The 20,885-nt window shown below is 35.2% G+C and overlaps 2 long non-coding RNA genes across 2 annotated transcripts; both read left to right on the forward strand.

The window, feature by feature from the left end:
• On the forward strand, positions 1-3,710 carry LOC129441655 (uncharacterized). The gene is made up of 4 exons (XR_008643614.2): positions 1-335; positions 495-623; positions 2,463-2,503; positions 2,826-3,710. It is a non-coding gene; the product is annotated as an uncharacterized lncRNA (long non-coding RNA).
• A 13,039-nt stretch (positions 3,711-16,749) lies between these two features.
• On the forward strand, positions 16,750-20,489 carry LOC129441656 (uncharacterized). The gene is made up of 4 exons (XR_012371023.1): positions 16,750-16,869; positions 16,948-17,718; positions 17,964-18,064; positions 19,890-20,489. It is a non-coding gene; the product is annotated as an uncharacterized lncRNA (long non-coding RNA).
• Positions 20,490-20,885: the final 396 nt, after the last annotated feature.

Here is a 20,885-nt window from a genome sequence, read left to right on the forward strand (position 1 = left end):
GATTTAAATCTAAGATGTCTTTTAAAATCATCAGACTCTTAACTACAGGATGTTGTAAAACTAAAGTAATTGTGTTTCAGATCCAGTGAAGACTCCTGAGCTGACTGTCATCTCTTACACGAGCAGAGACTCCTGTACTGTAAACTTCACATGTAGAGCTCATGACATCACATTTCACTCCACTTATAATAATGATAACTGCTCTCCAGAGGAAGTGACATCACATGATACCTTTACTGTAATCCTGATCTGTAGTGATGAAACCATCATCTGTAACCATAGCAACCCTGTCAGCTGGGAAATAGACACAATAGACATTAGACAGCTGTGTCAAGGTAAAAATGTTCTGCTGACCCATCATCACAAACCACATGTATCTCACAAATCAGATCTCTCTTTGGTTCACTAATCTTCAAACTGCAAAGTAACTTCATATTCAGTATGAACAGACTCATGAATGCAGTTTATGAATTTATTGATCTCTTACATTGCAGTGAATGAAATTTCAGCCCATCGTCCCACTCAAAGTTCATCTTTGTTTATTATTGTGATGGTTGTGGTTGTTGCTGGAGTGATTGTGGTTTGTGGTTTGCTCCTTTACTGTTGCTGCAAGAATAAAAAAGGTACGTAGCTTTTTCAATGTGATTTCAATGGGATATTTCACCCAAAAATAAAAATTCTGTCATCATTTACTCACCCTTATGTTGTTACCAAATTTAGTATACATTTCTTTGTTCTGCTGAAATAAAAAAAAGTTATTTGTAATCAAACAGGAAAAAGAAGCACCACCAACTTTCATATTAGGGAAAATACTACTATTGAAGTCAATGGTGCTCAAAAATGATTTGGTTACAAACATTGCTGAAAATTTCTTCCTTTGTGTTCAGCAGAACAAAGAAATTAATACAGGTTTGTAACAAGATTAGGGTGAGCAAAAGAACTAAAGTTACAGATCACTTGGGTATCTTTTACTAAATGCAATATTTAATTTGTATAAAAACTAAATTTTTAAGGAAATGCAGTTTTATGTGGTAGTTAAAAAATCAAAATGGTCCACAAACTTTCAGGTAAAATGGACCACTTTTCAATTTGACTTTTAATGTACGTTGTTATTGCTTAGCTTGTTAACAACATTTACATTATCTTAGTAATAAACAAACAAAAAAATAAATAAACATAAAACACTAAATTGTTTCCTGTTAACTTTTGGTCTGTGCTTGTTTATTGGTCTGGCTAGTGTCTGAACTGACCTCTGAAACAAATACCTGAGCATGGAGATGATGGGCATGGATTACTGCTGTGCAAAGGGTGTTTGGCACTTTTGATATGCTTTGACTATCCTTTGAACTAAGTTAATCTACTTATTGTTTATTTTGCCTGTTATCAGACGCATAGCTAAACCATATCAAACCTACACTAAGCTAACGTTACTGTGTAAAATTAATTTATACAATGTTGACTACAGATTTGCTGCCAAACCTCCCTTCACATAGCAGTAATCCATGATCAGTGTCTCCCCTCATCTTTAGGAAACCAAAACATTTGTTAATTTCTATAAGGTATTTGCTCCAGAGTTCAGTTTAGTAACTAGTCAACCCATTAAATAAACCGGAAGTTAAATTCCACCCAGACGCATAACTGCGACAATGCACGTGCGTCCGATAAAACCACTTTACAGTAGAAAATGTGCATAAGCAGGTAAACATTAATTTTTTCCAGAAATGTCTACATTTGTGCACAAAGGAAAATATTGTTGAAAGTATTGTTTTTAATAGAATAAAGTAAATCATTTGTTTATTTATTCATTTGCATGTTCAGATTTTTTCTGGCCCATAGCTAATAATAGGCAGCTGTAATCTAGACTAGTCAACATTTGAAGTGGATCAAAAAGTTTATTAAAGTTGTCCTAAGACAAGAACGGGTATTAGGGATTGGTTTTATGTAAACTTTTATGAATGGTTTTGATCCACTTCGAATGTTGACTAGTGTAGATTGACTTTTGACAAGTAAATTGCTTTAGACAAGAAACAATATTTTGTATTAAATGTTACATATATAAAGTGATACAGCAGATCTGACATAACAAAAAAGAAACACAATCTGATGTTGTACATGCTTAGTTTGATCATTTTACATGATTAACTAAAAAAGTGTAAAAATACATATAGGGGTGATTTTCCGGACAGGGATTAGACTAGTCCTAGACTAAAATAAATGTAAGAGCTGTCCAAACTGTAAACAACTTTCATTGACATCTTAAAATACATCAGTGCCCTTTGTTTTGCCTTAAAATGCACACAAGTAATGTTTTTAGTAAGACATGTTTGATCAAACTAGTTATATTTCCTACTTAAACTAAGGTCTAGTCCTGGCTTAAGCTAATCCCTGTCCGGGAAACCAACCTATAATGTTTCCTCACAAGCTGTAATGTGTAAAGTAATTTTACATTTTAAACTTCTCAGGTGTTCATAAGGATGATGATAAAGACTATGATGATGTTGAGGTAAGATTAAAATAACTCCTCATTGTTTGAAACAAAAATCATTGTTTACAGATAACACATGCTGTCATGGTGTCTAAATTGAAATTGTTTTATAAAGGACTGTTAAATAAATGTAATGTTGTACTGAATGAAGCACCATTAGTTAAAAATACATTGTGTTTGTGTCGATAGGGAAACCGTTATTAAGCTTGAAGTTTCTGGTTTTGTTTTGTTTTCATTGAATATGATATAATTTATATTATTAAACATTATAAGAAACATTATTGTACTACACAGCAACACACTTTAGTAATACACACAAATCTGTTTTGTTTTATTCAAGACTCTGAATCACATACATAAGATGTCAGAAGATACCTGGACCACAGTTACATACAGTACCATACAGTAGATCATCATCACAAACCTTAATGTGTTCATCATGACTGTTGATAAACTTCAGACTGAAGTAAACCAAAAACTTGTAAAAATAGGAAAGGTTTACAAACTGTTTTAAGATGACTGACACAGATAACAAGAAGAAAACTCTTCCATTCAAACAGCTAAATAAATGTAAAATGCAGTTGAATGTATGTTTTATATCAAGCCAATGTTCCTCTAGAGCAGCGGTTCCCAACCTTTTTAGCCCTAAGTACCCCCACAGCCCTATCAGCAGGGGCGCTGCTAAGGATTTTGGGCCCCATGAAAAGAATCTTGACAGGGCCCCCAACACAGCTGAGACTTTTTTCATATTAATTTACATAAATCATGCGCTTTTATGGTATTTTGACTACCAATGGGGTGAGAAAATTTTACTTGAATTAAGTGTTTAAGAAAAAATAAATCTTATTTCACAATTTTTTTTCTCACCCCATTGGAAGATCATTTTCTCGTTTTAAGGACAATTTCACTTAAATTGTATATTAATTTGTCTTAAAACTAGACTCATTTACTTGCTCATCAAGAGAAAGCATCTTGGTTTGTGAATTTTTAGATGTTTCTGCTGAAAACAAGACAAAAATACTAAGTAAGAAAGTCATTTTTTGCAGTGTTGAATGTTTAACTAAAACTGTGTATTGTTATTTTTTCCAGGGTTTTCTTGACCTAACATGGGGAAAAAAATTGAGTTCCCTTATCATGCACTTTTAACACTAGAACGGCCACCAGTAGTCATTTTAACCGCAACATTTAAACTTATGCATTGCAAAAAATGATTTTCAAGAAAAAAATTCTTAGTATTTTTGTCTTGTTTTCAGTAAAAATATCTAAACATTCTTAAATTAAGATGCTTTCTCTTGATGAGCAAAAAGACACAAGAAAATGAGTCTAGTTTTTAGACCAAAAATATTACATTTAAGGGATTTTGTGCTTAAAACAAGCAAAAAAGTCTGCCAATGGGGTAAGCTAATTTTTCTTGAATTTAGTGTTTAAGAAAAATTTTCAAGATTTTTTTGCTTATTCCATTGGCAGATTTTTTTTTGCTTGTTTTATGCACAAAATCTCTTAAATGTAATATTTTTGGTCTAAAAACTAGACTTATTTTCTTGGGTCGTTTTGCTCATCATGCAAAAGCATCTTTATTAGGGCTGGGATAAACGATTATTTTTTAAACGATTAATCTAGCGATTATTTTTTCGATGCATCGATTAATCTAACGAATCATTTTATCGGTCCGATTCGACTTCGATTCGATTCTCGATTATCTCCCCATTAATTAAGTAATAGCAATTTATACATCCAAGAGAGAATCTAGGAGCGCTTCTTGCTGAAAGGACCACTTTGTGTGTCCCAGAAGGTGCTCTTGGTTGGGTTAGAACTAATATCTGGTTAATCAGGATCCAAGGCACTACTTCCAGTTCAAAAATATATAAAAAGCCTTTATTCAAAACATGGCTTACTTGAAAAACATTAAAAATGATGACTAAAACACTGCACACTGATGCATTTCAGCCATCAAGCCTTCCTCAGAGTGTGTCAGGTACAAAATTAGTCACAGGTGAACATGTAATCAATTGCTCAGTAGGAATGGGAGAAACCAAAAATACCATTACAGGGGGAACAATAATGTCATAGATCATTACAAAGTATAGTCAATAATCACACATCATAATTGTATACATTTTACAAATATCTAACTTCATATTTGTAAAATGTATATAATTATGATGTGTGATTATTGACTATACTTTGTAATGATCTATGACATTATTGTTCCCCCTGTAATGGTATTTTTGGTGTCTCCCATTCCTGCTGAGCGGTTGATTGGGTGTGCGCCTGTGACTGGTTTTGTGCCTGACGCACTCTGGGGAGGGCTTGGTGGCCGAGGTGCATCAGTGTGCAGTGTTTTAGTCATCATTTTTAATGTTTTTCAAGTAAGCCATGTTTTGAATAAAGGCTTTTTATATATTTTTGAACTGGAAGTAGTGCCTTGGATCCTGATTAACCAGATATTAGTTCTAACCCAACCAAGAGCACCTTCTGGGACACACAAAGTGGTCCTTTCAGCAAGAAGCGCTCCTAGATTCTCTCTTGGATTAATATTTGTGAGGATATTGGGTTATACCTCAATCTGGAGCAGCTCTGCGGATACCCTTTCTGCATTTTGCTGACAAATCCTGACATCAAACTGGTGAATTATTGGAGGACCTAGTACAACAATGGAACGTAAGACAATTTTATCTTTTTCTCATGAAGAGGGCCAAAACATTATTGTGGCAGGGACTTTGTTGAGCGCATCTAACACACCTGAAGATAATGGAGATCTTACTAGTACTTTTATGGAATTGAAAAAACTCCTTCAAAAAGATGTAAAGCTTGAACTGAATGCAATAACTCTCTCTCTGATTACTGGAGGCATGGTCTCATCCCACGGGGGTTGCGTATTAGAAAATTTCCGGCATACAGCATGGATAATAAAGAGTTTACTGAGAAATGGGAAGCTATCCTTAACAAGTGTTCATTAGACTTAATGTTACTATTGATTGAGGAATCCAAAAAAGATAGACTAAAGGTCCAACAGGAGATAACTGAAGTCAGAAACCAACTCGAAAGTAATGCAGCAACTGAAGAAAAAGAAAATTTGGAAGTCCAATTACAGGAAGAGTTGCACAAATTTACCGATAACGTAAAGAAACAGAAGGTAGACAAATTCAAGAGAGATGAAAAGGATTATAAAGATGGAAGGGTTTATACCTGGAAAAGACCTACACGTAACAAGCAGAGAGGGTTTTCCTCAAAAAGAACACAGCACAAGGAACGTTCTGTCTCCTTTAACTTGACCAGCAGTGATGATGACTACCTTTCTGATAGTAGAGCTGATTCTAGTATTTTTTTTACAATCACAGCCCAAACCAATAATGAACCATTCAAAAGCAAGAGAAAAACGAGGAGAGGGAGAAAGAGGACGTGCAAACAATCAGCATCGTCCAAGTACACGCAGTCTTACCAAACGAACACTGTAGTGAACTTGTCAAGTTTTCCATTAACAGATGAGGCTGTACAAGTTTTATCAAAAGGCCTTTCTTTTGCTCCAACGCATCAAACGACAGAATTCAAAACTAAAATTGACTTATTCCGTTTTCATCGGAACTTGCAGTTGAGAGCATGGTATGGAAAAACTACCCGCATACCAAGTAACAATCCAGAAGAGGATCAGGGCCCATCAAGAACCGCCTCTAAATTTAAACCAAAATCTTTCTTTCTGCCTCCTATTCAGAATGCAACTATCAACTCTTTTGCTAAAAAGGTTAATTATGATGTTGAGTTACTTTTTAAGAAGGATACCAAACAATTGAAAAATAACTTAACTAAAAAAGAGCAAGATGCATTGATCTCCCTATCTAATAACAAGGATTTGGTCATTAAGCCAGCTGATAAGGGTGGAGCTGTAGTAATATGGAGTAGACAATTGTATATAGAAGAGGCCTATCGACAACTTAAGAATGAGGACTTTTATCAATCTCTACGGCATGATCCAACAGAAATAATGAAAGAAGAACTGCTCTCTCTATTAACTGAAGCAAGAGAAAAAAGCTGGATCACGGATTATGAATTGAAATTTCTTTATGTAAGAAATCCACGTGCTGCATGCTTTTATATGCTGCCCAAAATTCATAAAGATTTGAATACTCCCCCTGGACGACCAATTATTTCAAATAATGGGAGTCTGTTGGAACCATCTTCACAATATATTGATTATTTCATTAAGCCATTGGTACCTACACTTCCAGCCTTTGTTCAGGATACAACAGACGCAATTAAAAAAATTAAAGGTATTAGGCATGTTGAACCTGCTGCTTTCTTGGTAGTTATGGACGTGGAGGCCCTATATACTAACATCAACCATGACGAAGGTCTTCGAGCATTAAGATACTATTTAACATCTGAATTAAGGAATGAAAGTCCTCCTGCAGAATTTATCTTGACACTGACTGAATGGACTTTGAAACATAATGTGTTTGTGTTTGAAGACAATTTTTTCCAACAGATTAAAGGGACTGCCATGGGAGCATGTTTTGCACCAAATTATGCCAACCTTTTTTGGGACTCTGGGAGGAGGAGTTTGTATTCAATAGTATGAGTAATCCTTTTTTCACAAAAATTAAATGGTGGACCAGATATATTGATGACATCTGTATGATTTTTGAAGGAAATGAAACTGAATTACAAAGTTTCCATGCATTTTTGAATTCCACAAATACGTCTATTAAATTGAGCCTTGAATATAATCAGAAAAGTATAAATTTCTTAGACATTACTATTTATAAAGATCAAGATGGATATCTACATACTTCCCTTTTCAGAAAGAATACAGATCGTAATACCATTCTTCATGCAAAGAGTTTTCACCCTAAACACCTGACCGAAAGCATTCCACTGGGTCAATTTCAGCGATTGAGACGGATTTGTGATCAGGATTCGGATTTTAATCGTCTGGCTATGGACATGAAATATCGGTTTAAACGGAGAGGTTATCAAAGAAAAGTGGTCAATCAGGCTTTAAATAAAGTGACACCATTACAACAGGATGATCTACTCAGAAAGAAAAGTAAGAAGAACAGCTCCACTCGACCGTATTTTGTAATGGAATTCAGTACTGTCTCGCATAAGATTAAGCATATAATAAAGAGGAACTGGGGAATTATCCAAAGTGATCCAAGTTTGTTTGAGATCTTCCAGGAACCTCCAACAGTGAGCTTCAAAAAAGCTCCTACAATCAAAGACAAAGTTGTGAGAAGTTACCTACCTTCTATTAAACGGACAACGTGGTTGGACAGAGGAATACAAGGGATGTTTAAGTTTGGACACTGCAATCATTGTGAGAATGTAATTCAAACAAAGTCATTTGCAGATTTGTGCACAAAGAAAACTTACTTAATCAGATCTTTTATCAATTGTAAAAGTACACATGTAATTTGTAGGCTTCAATGTCCTTGTAACTGTTTTTATGTGGGACAGACCAAACGTAGACTGCAAGATAGACTATGGGATCACAAAAATGCAATTCGTACAAAAAACAAAGATTACCCCATGGCAGTACACTATGCATCCACACATGACTCTAATCCTTCTACCTTAAGAATTATTGGTTTGGAAATTGTGACTGGATCTATCAGAAAGGGAGATCGATTACAAAGACTTCTACAAAGGGAAGCCTTCTGGATTTTTCAGCTAAAAGCTACTATTTTTCCTGGTTTAAATGAAGAATTGGATCTAACTTCATATTTGTAAAATGTATATAATTATGATGTGTGATTATTGACTATACTTTATAATGATCTATGACATTATTGTTCCCCCTGTAATGGTATTTTTGGTTTCTCCCATTCCTACTGAGCAATTGATTACATGTTCACCTGTGACTAATTTTGTACCTGACACACTCTGAGGAAGGCTTGATGGCCGAAATGCATCAGTGTGCAGTGTTTTAGTCATCATTTTTAATGTTTTTCAAGTAAGCCATGTTTTGAATAAAGGCTTTTTATATATTTTTGAACTGGAAGTAGTGCATTGGATCCTGATTAATCAGCAATTTATACATGTTGATTTATATATTTGAATGTAAACATTTCAATATATGTTCATTGCTCTTAAAATTTCAAAATAAAAAAAGACTATACAAGTGCAAAATACTGCATTCTTAGTCAGAGGTAGCATTCAATAATGCGTTTGCAGCTCATACTGTGCAGTTTAGTAACAGTATAAAAATCTCAAGTTCAAATTACTTTATTTTACATGCATTATGAGCAAAACCTCTTTAATGTGCCTTTTGATGGTCAGTGTAACTTTTATAACTTGATTTGTTTAATCCACATTGTTTTCGTGCTGTTCTAGTCCATTTAATGAGAGATATAAACACAATTATAGACTTAAGAAGCACATACATTATTAAATCTCTTTCTCTTAAGTTTGTTAAGATAGATTAGGACTCATTTACTGCTGTACAGAGAGTGAATGAAAGCGCAGTCTTCTGGCAACAGTGACATATTTCATTGCTTTCTGTTAAATTGCTCAAAGTCATGACTGTTTAAAACACACTTCACATTCATGATTTTAAGGTAAAATGACACTTTTTCGCGTCAATCCACGAGCATTTAAACCATAAACAAAGCACTTTCACTTTAATTGAGCATGAGCAGCGCAGCAGAACCGACGCAGAAACGATTGCAGCACTGTTGCTACAGAGCCGCGAGCTCGCGCTGCTCATGCGGCGGGGTGCATTTTGCCAGAGGAACATACTTTAAAATAAATATATAGTTTGCCAAGCCATGCTATGTTTAATTTGCTGGAGAAAAGAGGAGGAGAAGTCACGAGGAGAAGTAAAATCAGGTATTTCAAAACTTATTTTACCCTTCATCTTTCGTCCTCCGGTTCATAGTGTACTTTTACTTAGCTGGAATTTCACACTCTGCAGTCCGCATTTTCATTGCGATGTCCTGCCGAGGTCTCTTATTTGCGACCCTGTACTAATTTGCGCTGCTCTTAGTAGATTGCAGAGGTCATTAGAGAAATGCCCTAAATTTACTAAAATCTCAATTTAAGTTACTGATAATTAAAGTGTGCAAATAAGTTAAATTATTATGTTCAAATATAAAGAGAAACAAAATGTGTTAAGACATTCTCTATAAATACAAAATACATCATACGGGACAAAATATGTTAGCCAAAAACAATGCAAAAGTTTTTTTTTTGCATAATTTGAAAATGCAACGACAGCGTGAATGAATATTATAACATTAAACATTAATTATAGTTAATAAACTTTGTGTCTTTAGAAACTATTCAGGTTCATTAAAAATAGTCAGATCGTTCTTGAGTTGGACATCGCTATTGCGTTTTGGATCATGCAGCGCATTTACTCTTGACGGCTAATTATATTAATGATAAGAATAAAATTTCAAAGTTGTCCTTTTTACAATGCTTTCCTCACAAAAATCAATCGTAGGTCAATGACTGGACAAACGAAAGACTTTTTATTAAAAGTAAATGAGATTAAAGCTAAATGTAAATCTTTTCGCGTACCCCCTGGAAACTCTTCACGTACCCCCTGGAGTACGCGTACCCCCGGTTGGGAATCACTGCTCTAGAGACATATAAACATTTATTACAGTATAGGTCTCATAATATCATAATGTGGTTTAAAGCTCCCGTTCTGTCTGTGATTTTGAAGCTTCGATTGTGTTTATAATGCGCAATATAACATGTGTTCATGTTTCACATGTAAAAAAACGCGGTATTTTTCACACAATTTACTTATCTGTATAGCGCTGTTTTCACTGTCCTCAAAACAGGCTGATGTCTTCCTTGTTATGTGAAGTCCCTCCTTCAGAAATACATATGGAGTTCTGATTGTGTCGTTTGTTAAGTGTGTTGTGATTCGACAACAGCTTAGCTTAGCAGAGCCGTTTGAGCCAAAGCTGGTGACTGACGTATTCCTGTGGGCGGAGTTTAGTCAACGAACTGTTTTACTGACGTCATTAAAGCAGGAAATAGAGGGCTGTAGTCCAAACCGGACGTTCGTTGTAGCCTTTTAAAGAGGAATTCTATTGAAGAAAATATATCGCCTGGCAGTGAACTTTGAGTTTTATCATTTTACAGGTATTATTTATGCTATTATAGCAACATTACACACTAACTATAGGGTTTAAAAACTGGTATCAGGAAGAACGTGACCTTTAAGAAAATGTTGATTCTGTTGATTCCTCAACTGTTTTTGCATTGAATTTATTGAGATAATTTTTTTTAGATTTGAAGTATTGCTTGTTTGCACTTTAATTAAATCATTTGCTGTAAACAGGCATCATTTGTTCAAATATTGTTGTATGGTATGGAGTAAATGTATTTCACACGAAGTAGAAGCTGGTTTACACAAGAAATGCTGGGTTGTTTTTAAGCCATAGCTGGGTCAGCCTCAGACGTCATGTCCATGCGGGCTGTTGGCTGAACGTCTGATGTAAACAGAACAGTACACTTAACAGGAAACCCTCAGCAGGTTTGAAGTTGTCGTCTGATTGGTTGAATTATACAGCATTTCTGAAAGACGTGTGTGTTGCGTTCTTTAACGGTCCGGCTGTCTGATCAAAAAAGTCATCTTTACCTGACATTGGTGACAATATGCTTCATCAAGGGAATTTTGCATTATCAGAAGTATGCGAGTTTCTTGCTTAAAGCAATTCGATGAATCTAAAGAGATATTTTAGCATGTTTGACTATGTTGTTATAAACTTTACAGATGTTTGTGAATGATGGTGCACACCGGTCTGTTATTGTGCTGAAAAGTCCACACCCTTAAACGTAACACGACACAAGCAAAACATTGTTAGTCAAATGGCCTCTTGTGCAGTCCTTCCACAAGACTAAAAATAACCCAACCGTGTCTTTATATTGATTAAAAACAACCCAGCACTTTTTTAAATAGTGCAATGTTATCTCTTACTGATCCAGTAGTGACTTTTGTATTGTCATTGTGATGTACAACTCACGATCAACCAGACTTCTGATAGCAGCTGCTTTTAAACAGAAAAGACCTCATGTGAAATTATTGTAACAATCTTTTATCTCACAATTAAAGGCTTTTAATGGCAAAACCTTTCAATATATACAAAGAGTCAATATTTACAGTGTTGAACCTTCTTCTTCATAACCTGTTTGCTGTGGCCTGATCAATATCAACTTCTGGGCCAAATCCTGACTGATGGAGATGCCTTGCCTTTAGTTGATCACATGCATTAATTAACAGCAGTCACTGTATTGCATGGGTCCAGGACAATACTCCTACTGGACAATAAAAGTATACCTAACCTTGGCATCAGCGAATGAATGGATACTTGCATTGGCTTTTGTGAGTCAGTGCAAAGATCCAGATGCGCGTGCACGTAAGAGTTTGAGGAAGAGGGTTTTAGAAGAGGAAATTAAAAGAGGATTACTTAGAGAGTAATCATGAGTTTAACACACAATAATTTATTAATATGTAAATCAAACCGTTTTACATTCATGGCAAAGTGCATTTTGACATGCAAATTCATACATAATCTTGGCAATTTTGGGATAAATTGTGATATACGATATTGTAATTATCTCTGCATGCAGGTCAAAGCATCATGTGAGATGTCACAATCACATTTAAATGATTGAGAAACAGGAAAGAGACATTGCGTCAGAAGCTGATGCTATGGAAGGTTCTCCCCTCTTCTGATTTTCTGAAGCTTTCTTATATAACAATGGCAGTGTACTGCCGTGGCTTCCGCTGCTATATAACGTCCGTCTGAAGGCGTATCCCCAGATTCTTTCAACTGAACAACAGAAGAGCTGATCTAAGCAGTGACACGGCAATGTCTCATTCTTGTTTCTCAGGAAATCGAGGTTATGATAGAAACCGAGACGTTCCCTTTCGAGGACAATCTCTCTACATTGTGTCAGAGGCTGACGCTATGGAAGTACAGAACTGCGCCGGTAGACCAGCGAAGAGCAGCCGCAGTGGAGCTTACCCTACTGAAAAATCCAGCTAAAACCACCATAAGCTGGTAGCTGGTTTTAGCTGGTTTTAGCTGGTTTTAGCTGGTTTAAGGTGGTTTATGCTGGTCCTCCCAGCCTGACAAAGCTGATCATGCTGGTGGGCCAGCTGGTATTCCAGCATGACCAGCTAAGTCCAGCTAGACCAGCTTAAAATGTGACCAAAACACACCTAGACCAGCTTGCTACACCAGCAAAACCAGCTTCCTACACCAGCAGGGCCAGCTAAAACCAGGCTGGGGACCAGTTAAAACCAGCTCACCAGCTTGTGCTGGTCTTGACTGGATTTTTCAGTAGGGTACTCAAACCCATGCACTGCAATGTGTAGCAGTAGGACGTAGCACAGTTTCCAACCAGTCTGTGTAAGTCAACGTGAAGAAGATTGGATGCCTAAGTCTCTGGGGACCCAATAAGAAACTTGTCCCAACCCAGGACAAAGTGCATACAGACACACACCAGCATATAAGCCTTATCGCCGCACTACACAGGGCAGCAGATAAGCACAATGCAACAAATGACCTAGCTCAATGCAAGCAATAGCAAGTATACTTGCGTTCAGCATCTGCTGGCACAACATAAGATGCTCATCAGGATAGCTAGTGTAAAAGTGATGAGGATGAAGCAATACAGCTCCAAACACATGCAAGGATGGGGGATGCCCAAGCACCTGCCCCTTTACTCCTGGATGACCAAAGTGCCCTTCGTGTCAAGGCATTTTTTTGTAATTAAATGCCTTTTTGTGACGGCCTGCCCAATCTAACTATAAGTAAAATTAATTAATAAAATAAATAAAATAAAATGAGTCACATGATGACCTATTGACCTTTCACCGGCTCTCAAGTCTCACAGATTCGGAATGAGACACACACTCATTTCAGCCAGTTCACATGCCACACCTTATATAAAACATTCTTCCTATATAAAAACAATGGATGGGGCAAAGGCCGGGAGTTCATAGTAGAGGTCATTTAGGGTCCAAAGAAATGTACCCGAATCTGATGTGCTCAAATAATTTTTTTTTAAAGAAAGACCCGACCGCTAAAATGTACATTTACTGACATGTCTGTCTAAATGAAAATGAACCTACCGCCAGCCACACAATGTCGCAAGTGCCCTTGGCAAACAGATAAGAGGTTTGAAAAGGACATTGACGCATACACGTGAGAGAGTTTGGTGTTCTCGGATCCGTTCAGCAAAAACACATTCATTTTAAAATACACGAGACCCGATGCCGCTTATATTATACCAAACCCGTTTCCGAGGCACACGTGAAACTTTTAGACCCGAACCCGATTGGGTCTCGGGTCGGACCTCGGGTTTTCGGATCTAAGTGGACCCGTGAAGACCTCTAGTTCATACCTGTCTTAAGTTTTTAGGTGTGCTCAACTTCACGCAGCACTGCAAGAACCAAAACGCACATGATATCAAAGTACCGCGAGAAATATTCATGAAATCATACGGAGGAGTTTGATTTCAAATCGCTCTCGCGCTACTCTGATGTCATCCACCTGTCACGCGAAGAGCAAGATCCGATGAATACGGTAAAAAAAACTTTTTTTTATCATATTGATTTTTACGATTCCTGGACTCGCCTTCAATAAAAGCCAATTCGTGCTAAATTATTAATTCAGTCAAAAACTCAGTTTTAGTTTACCTGAAAATAAAGAGGCTTACTGAAATGAATGCAAGGACTAGAGATATTGCCCTGTCATCAAGACATCAAAGTGTGCAAAAACACAACACAAAACACCATTCATAAGCTGAAATGTCTCTGTACACAAATTCAGAACAGGATTAGAATAGAATAGAATTATATTTTTAATATGACAAAAAAGCCTGTAAACCTAATTATATTATTTTAATGTCACAATGCAATATATAATATCATATAATATCAAAGCATACTGTTGACACACACACCAAAACGTGCCGTGTCGTGGGTCGAGCATTTAAATAAACATATAAAGCCCAAACTGGCAAACACGAGCAACTCTTTTATCATAAACCCCTTCGAAGCATCTACAGCAGGCTCGTATTTTGACATCACGTGGGATGCACATAGGTTCACGTGACACGCCAAACACATATTTTGAAATAATGAGCCACACACATGACAGTCTGCTACATACATGTAATGATGAGCTTTGCATTGTGCACCCTCAAAAAAGAAGTCACTGGCTGCCACTGAGTATTTGTATAATTTATAGCAACTTCTAACAAGCCAAAACAGTTGAAACAACTTATTAATTCAAGTTGTTTAAACTTAAACATTTACAGTAAGTCCATCAAGGAATTTTTACAGTGTATAATACCTATTACCACCAGACTAGTGATGTTAAAATGTTAGTCACTTCTGTTTGCTAATTTATGCATATACATTTTCAATTAATTTTATACTGTAGATTTCAACAAACCACCATTATGTCGATCAGTGTTTGCATTTCATCAACTCATTTAAAGTGCATTTTTTCCTCAAACTCTAGAGCATAATGGACACGCTTGTGACGTGACAGCAGTGATGCTCTTTTGAATAAACACAATTTTAATACACAAAGCAAGAGTGACCATCCATGTAAAGCATTTAAACTATTTGAATGTCAAATGTTCATTACATTAGTAACTATTTAAAGAAACTATTATGCTACTGTGTGTATTCCTTAAAATATTCCTTTAATATTTTTTGTCAGCATATGATATTTTTGTATCAGTCCTGTACGCAAATATAAATAGAACATTTAAAAGTAGCTCCATTTAGAAACTCAATGCTATAATAAATACAAATAAATAATTTGGGTAACAACTTTTCATAAAATAATATGTGTTATCATGTTTAACTCTTTATTATGAAAATTATTCTTCATTTGAATGTTAGTAAAAGTGTGATATGCTTTGCCTTGACGTGCTGTTTAGGGGTGGGATCAAATTAGAGAGTCCTGTAATACTAGTAAGTTAATCACTGCAATACTTGACCATCTAATGTGACACCAGAAGTATAGTTGTGTATAAATATATAAAGAGTTTAGAAGAAAGGATCCTACACTGAGGTAAGAAAGTATCATTTATGTCTGGATTTTTTTATGTCTGACTTTGTTTTCAGTAGAAATATCTAAAAATTCTTAGATTAAGATGAATTTTCTTGACCCAACTAAAATACAAAAAAATATTTGAATTTTTTACATCACAAACACTGCAAAAAGATTTTTTGTAATTTTGTTTTGTTTTCAGTATAACTAAATATTCCTAAATCAAGATGCATTTTCTTCATGAGCAAAAGACCTAAGAAAAAAAGTCTAGTTTTTAGACAAAAAATATACAATTTAAGTGAATTTGTGCTTTAAACAAGCAATAAAAATCTGCAAATGGGGTAAGAACAAAAACCTTGAACTTTTTTCTTAAACAATTACTTCAAGAAAAAATGTCCTACCCCATTGGCAGATTTGTATTGCTTGTTTTAAGCAAATATTCACTTAAATTGTATATTTTTTTTCTAAAAAGAGACCTTTTCTCTTAGGTCTTTTGCTCATGAAATGCACCTTGATTTAAAAATATTTAGATATTTGTACTGAAAACAAGACAAAATTACTAAGTAAGAAATATTTTTGCAGTATTTGTGATGTTAAAAATTCAAATATATTTTTTGTCTCACAAAGATTGCAAAAACTGGGCCAGTGTTTAAACATGTACCACACTAAAACAAAATGTTTTACAAACGTGCAGTTACAGGGCAAATGTGTAACAGTAGTTACAAGGCAAATATAGTTTGTAAAAATACATTGAACAGTATGAGACGTCGGCATAAGTGTAATGCTGATCCAATCCCTGTAAGAAAAGCATATGTTAAACTATGTAAAAAAAAGAGAAAAAAAGAAAATACAGCTATCAATACTTGTTAAACATTTGATGTCACTAACAAGAACAACTTCAGAGCAAATTGAAATCCTCAACAAATCAAAATCCTTATTGTTTTTATTTTTAAGCTCACTAATAACACCCTGTGTGTCTTCTGAAAGCTGCGTGAAGTCTGTCCATCACACTTGATACTGTACAAGAAAATACTTTCTCATTTTGTGTCCAATATGCATCAGACATTGAATTAATTAAAAATTAAGTAGAATGAACACAGATACATTGTTTATTAAGTTGTCTGGTGTTTAACAAAATAAAATTATATTATTATACATAAAGTGTATGTGTTTACAAAACATATGTAAATTAGAAGCAAACTGTATCCATTCACAACAACCCTTACTTTCACCGCTGCGTTACAGAAAATCACCGTACATCTTCCTCTCAGCGTGCAGTGATATTGAAACATCAGCGAGGAGCTGTGACAGCAGTTATGAACATGAGTTTGTTTCTGCTTCTTCTGCTGTCAGGTTGGTGTCATCATTTAAATCTGTTTTCACAAGTATATGTGTACACATGAATATATTTAAACATGTTTATTTTAACAGGACTTCTGTGCAGCGCTTCTGGTCTTTGGCGAGAGTATCAGTACATAAACATAAATATGACATGGACAGACGCTCAGAGTTACTGTAGAGAGAGATTCACTGATCTGGCTACTGTAGACTCAATGGATGATATGAACAGGATGATAAATACAGTGAATGATGGTTACAGTGGATCAGTCTGGATTGGACTGCAGAAGGGAACACAGAGTAACTGGATTTGGTCAAATGGAGAAGATAACATTTCATACATTCAATGGAACATAGGAGAACCTAATGGTGGAGATTGTGCTAATCTTATCGGTAATGCTTGGTTTGATTATTGGTGTGGAACCGCATTACAGTTTGTGTGTTACAACGGTAAGTAGTTTATTGACTGTGTTAACATTCAGTTTATCTAAGAGGAGCTGAGATCTGATTTTTATTTTGCATCTTTCAATAGAAGCTACTGGATACATCAAATAGCTTATTCAAAAAACTGGACAGATGCTCAAAGTTACTGCAGACAGCATTACACTGATCTGGCCACCATCCACAACTCTGAAGAGCAGAACCAACTATATGCAGCGGTTAATTATGATGGGAATTGGTACTGGATTGGTCTGTACAAGGAATCTTGGCAGTGGTCTGATCAGAAGAACTTCACCTTTAGAAACTGGGCAGCAGGACATCCATTCATAGGTTCTGGTGACTGTGTTGCCATGTCAACAACTGATTCTGGGAAATGGGTTCGATACAGCTGTGACCAAAAGTACCCTTTCATCTGCTATGGAGGTGAGTTTAACAAATCATTTACTTTCTGTAGCAACATAAAAGTTGTGGGATTGAATCACAATGAACACACATAACAGGAAATGTTTAATTTAAACGCAACATTTTTAATGAAAGCATCTGCAAAATGCATGAATATAAATGACTTTAAACAAACATTCCTATAAACTCACATCACAAACAATTGTGATTTGTGTGACTGTATTTTTTATTTTAACAAAATATTTTGTTTTGTTTTTTTTCTGTAGAGGACAAGTTAGTTAAAAGACAGACAGTGAGACTAAACTTGTCCAATAATGGAAATCTCAACTTGAATGATCCTACGGTACAGACTGCTATTCTGAACAAGGTTTGTTTCTTATTAGATTTATTCATGTTAATTTGTTAAAATACCCATTCATGTCATCACTTAAAGTTATGCAGATGCTCTTATAAATGAAACTGTAGATGAAACATATTAAATCTGTACACTATTAAAATAAAGGTGCTACACTGAGCCATAGTAGAGCCATTTTTGGCTGTAAAGTAAACCTTTGTACCTAAAGGGTGCATATTAGTACCTCAAAGGTGGATATTGCTCTCAAATTGATCGACATATGAGATTAGAGCAACACGAGAGCGATTGCAGAGCAGACTTCCCCTAATATGTGACCCCGAGAAACCCGGTCATTAGTTGCAAAGGTATATTTATAAAAGCCAGAAATACATTGTATAGTAAATGGGTCAAAATTATAGATTTTTCTTTTATGCCAAAAATTATTAGAATAGTAAGTAAAGATCATACTCTATTCGGACGGGATTAGTTTTACAGGGGGACCTCTGAGAAAATCATGCTTTTCAGAGGTCCTCTGTGATTTTAATCCTGTCCGAATCGGCCATGTCTGTTTTACCTTACGACCTCCGTAAGAATTCCAGAGCAATTTGCCTACTGTTTTTCTCCGAACTCAGAGGGCCTCTAAGAATTTAATCCCGTCCTGATGAAAATGTCTGTGTTTGCCCACAATATATTTTGAAAACGCAGTTCTTGTTGTGTTTTGGCCAACGTGATCTGCCGTAGCCTACACTGTAAAAAAAATCCGTAGAAATTGCAGCTGGGTTGCCAGTAACTTACCGTAGATTTAAATTTATGTTTTTTACTGGCAACATTTTGTTCAAAGTTAAATGAACATTAAACATTTACACGTCTTTGTATTTACAGAGTAAAACTAAAAAAAACTGCATCAAGCAAAACATTCTGGGAAACAAAATCTGAAGCAAAAAACAGAAAAAGGTTGATGATGATTTCTGGTTCCCAGAATGCTTTGCACGAGTCTGTTATTGTATAGTTTTATTCTGTAAAGATAAAGACTTGTTAATATTTAAAATTTATTTAACTTTGAACAAACTCTTGCCAGTAAATAACAAAAATTTAAATCTACGGTAAATTACCGGCAACCCAGCTGCAATAACATTGTAATTTTCTATGGAATAATTTACAGTGTAATGTCTTATTAACGCGCTTATATTGTATTTCCTGAGTCCCATTCATTCAGATATGGATGTTTTTTTCCATTCTGCAAAATAAAATAATTAAATCAAGACGAGCTGAATATCAAACACTGTTAAAACTGGCCACTCTAATATCAGTATAAACTCAACCTTATTTTGTTCAACTCCGGAATAGTAATGTTAATTTATAAAGATAATAAATTGTTATTAATCAAAGATTTGTATAAGTTGCTAAAGTTAAATTAATAAATTACATGTTCTGTTCTGTAATAATTTAACATTTAAAGCAAAATATCAAACATTTCAAACACGCGTATCCAGAACACGTGCTCTTCTGCAACGCCCAAACACATGAAACAGACACTCCCATCTCTGGAATAGCCTGAAAATTTTAATCCTGTCCGAATCGGTACATAAAATCACTGATGTCGTGGGGAACACGTTGAAACTCAAACGTCGCTTGGAAAACTAATCCCGTCTGAATAGTGCTTATGAAGATAGTTTGTAACTTTCCTACCATAAATATATCAAAATATTTATTTTTGTGAGTGGATGACTTTTTTTGGATAACTTTAATGGATAACTTTTTTATCTTCTTTTATCATTGTTGTTGTTATAATTTAGGACTATATGTGTAATATATGCCATGATTTTTTAAAAGTTTTGTTTGATTTTTTCCCTACAAGCTAAGTGAAAAGCTAAAGATCATGGGGCTGGGAGGCTTGAGGAGCATAAGCTGGAGAACGGATAAAGTTGGAAAGATGTTTCATCTGACTAGCAAACGAAAAAAGGCTAATTTTGATAATGTATGTAAATATATTAGGAACTAATCATCAATGTGTTTCTGTAACTTTAAAACATACTGTACTCTGAGAATATTAAATTAATTATGTGTCATATTTCAGACAAAAACAATTTGAGTTATTTTAGAAAATGTCCTGGCTCTTTCAAGCTTTGTAACGGTAGAAAACTAGAAGCTATTATTATAGTTTATACATTTTTGAATATGCATATTTTCCCTACAAAATCACATGGATTTTCCTCAGAAGACCTTTCACTAAACCCCCTGAGCCATGTGGATTACTTCTGTGTAGGATGGATGCACTTTTTGGGGCTTGAAAGTCGTGGACTTTTATAAAGCTTGGAAGAGCAAGGACATTTACGAAAACAACTCAAATTGTGTTCGTCTGAAAGAAGATGAACATGTTTATCTCAAATGGCTTGAGAGTGAGAAATTCATGGGGTAATTTTCATTATTTGCTGGAGTACCGCTTTAAGCTCTTTATGAATACGGTAACACTTTATTTCGATAGTCCACTTTAGACATTTTACTAATTATAAGTAACTTTGCAACTACTTATCAACTACCAATCTTTAGAGAATTAGTAAACGGTCTGCTTAATATCTACTAACACTTTATCGTGATGATATCTCAACAGACATTCAACTGTCTATAAGTATCTTTGCAGGTGCATGTCAACTTATTCCACTAACCTTAACCTCTTTCCTAACCCTAACCCTTACAGTCTACTAAAACTCTAATGACAGTTAGTTGACATACAGTTGCAAATTATTGAAAGTTAGTTGACATGTAGTTGCAAAGTTATTTATAGTTAGTAAAATGTCTAAAGTGGACTATCAAAATAAAGTGTAACCATAAAAACAAGGCAAAACCTTGTTAT

This window comes from Misgurnus anguillicaudatus, chromosome 2 (assembly GCF_027580225.2).
Source record: "Misgurnus anguillicaudatus chromosome 2, ASM2758022v2, whole genome shotgun sequence".
NCBI lineage: Eukaryota > Metazoa > Chordata > Actinopteri > Cypriniformes > Cobitidae > Misgurnus > Misgurnus anguillicaudatus.